This window comes from Mastomys coucha, chromosome X (assembly GCF_008632895.1).
Source record: "Mastomys coucha isolate ucsf_1 chromosome X, UCSF_Mcou_1, whole genome shotgun sequence".
Classification (NCBI taxonomy): domain Eukaryota; kingdom Metazoa; phylum Chordata; class Mammalia; order Rodentia; family Muridae; genus Mastomys; species Mastomys coucha.
This window is the reverse complement of record NC_045030.1, coordinates 70542950-70545161: the sequence shown is the minus strand read 5'-3', so window position 1 is coordinate 70545161 and position 2212 is coordinate 70542950. Positions and strand designations below refer to the sequence as shown.

Below are 2212 nucleotides of genomic sequence, written 5' to 3'. Positions count from 1 at the left end.
TGGTATTTTTCTGTAATATATTGTAGTACTTCTGTTTTCTGTTGTATTTGTTGTGAGAAATTTTATTCATTAGTATTTATTAAGGTTTTGCTTTTAGAAACTTGCCTGGGGTATTGAATAAGGTATCTTTTGCATTTGTTTAGACCTTAAAAAACAATCAAGTCATTTTCCCTTTGCATATTTTTTGGAAATGATTATTTAAAGTATACAGAATGATGTTTTGATACATATATCATATATACTATATGTATTTACAAGGATATATTTGCTGACTTAAATATATGCAGTTATATAAATATTTAAAAAAATGGAATGCTTCACGAATTTGCATGTCATCCTTGCGCAGGGGCCATGCTAATATTCTCTGTATCATTCCAATTTTAGTATATGTGCTGCTGAAGCGAGCACAGTTATGTAAATATTAAGTATATTTATATAATACATTATATGCAGGTATTAAATGCATATAATTGCTTTAAATAATCAAGACATTTAAGTAATAACCTATCTCAGTTTACATTATTTTTTGTGGTAAGAACATCAAACATATGCTCTCTGAAACTGTCCAGTATGCAATATCGTATCAAGTATATTTTTCATGATGTACTTTGTTCAGATCTCTAGACTTTTCCAATCTGTTCTTCTGGTTTCCCCAGTGTATGTGTGGTTTGCTAGCCAACTATGATTGTGCAGAACTAATGTCAGTGCTTCTATGTATCTAATTTGAAGAATGACCTCCTTAATTTTCTGTCTTGTCTCTTGTTTGCCTGGAATCATTTCAACATATCTAGGATAACGAGGCCTTGGGCCTTTCCTCTCTGTCCTTAAATGAGTCTGTCACTTTGAAGCCTGCAAAGCCTACACTTTTCTGTTTTCTTATTCCCTCCCCTGTACCTTTGCAATTTGAGATCACCACTACTGGCTGCAAAGGTGCTGCTTGTCTTGTCAGGCTCCAATCAGTGAATGGACAGCTTTGGCAGCTGAGGAGAAGGTGTGCAGATGTCAATAACCCAAGGAAAGTCTGCAGACTCACAGTGCAGTGTCAGGACCATTCTTACCCAGTGGTTTGAAAACACAAACACTTTTTGTTTGTTTGATTTCCTGTGTCTCCAAAAAGATTTCAAAGTTTTATTCCTCTACCTTGTATGCTTCATTTCTGCTGAGGAAAATATTCTTATTTCAGTTTGGTGTAATCAAAGGCCTACTTCTTGTGCATCATTTTGAATTATACCCTCTATTTCATAAATAGAGTTGATCAGTTGCTTTCTCATGTGAACTCTAGTTATTTATCTGTCTTTAAAGACTGTTTGATTACCTAGTTATCTATATCATTCTGGTAAAGTTGTTTATGATATTTCCTATTTCTATTTTTATTTGACCATGATTATTATTTTAAAGACTTTAGTTGAGACATAGTAGATATAATATAAATGTGACATGTTTAAATGCATGGTTTGATGAATTTTGACGTTTATACACTAGAATTTTCCCAACAATGTATCCAGCCCCTTGAAAATACTTCCCTGTTGCTGTTACTAGGTCTTACGGTCTCCAAATAGCTACTTATTTATAAAGCCCTTCGATGTGGCTTTTTAAAAACAGTATAATTAACTTTAGATTTACCCATGTCACTCTTCTTATGAGTAGTTCATTCCTATATGTTTTTTTAGACTTACTTATTTTATTTTATGTACAGGACTACAATGTAGCTGCCTTCAGAAGAGGGCATTGAATCCCATTACAGATGGTTGTGAGCCACAATGTGCTTGCTGAGCATTAAACTCAGGACTTCTAGAAGAGCAGTCAGTGCTCTTAACTGCTTAGCCATCTCTCTAGCTAATTCTGCAATGTTGTGAGTAGTATTTGTTGAATGGATTTAGTGGAGTGTGATTCTATTCATTAGTTAATAAATATTTGATGTTTTTCAGGTTTGATCATTACAAATATAGCTATAAATATTTGTACTCAATTCCTTGAATGTACATTTGCTTTCATTCGTGTTTGTAAGCATTTAGCTCTATCTTATGGGAAATGTAAATTTTCATTTTAAAAATTTTGTTTTACATTTTGAGATTATAATAAAATCATTTTATCCTATTATTTCTTCTTCCAAACCATAGAATTTACTCATCTTTGCTCTGTTGCAAATGCATAATCTTTTTATTTATTGAAGAATGATGAGAGTTACATACAAGGAACACTATAACAAACA

At 32.5% G+C, this 2212-nt stretch overlaps 1 non-coding gene across 1 annotated transcript; it reads right to left on the bottom strand.

The window, feature by feature from the left end:
- Nucleotides 1–301: 301 nt before the first annotated feature.
- Nucleotides 302–408, bottom strand: LOC116095740. Its single transcript, XR_004120718.1, has one exon. It is a non-coding gene; the product is annotated as a U6 spliceosomal RNA (small nuclear RNA).
- Nucleotides 409–2212: the final 1804 nt, after the last annotated feature.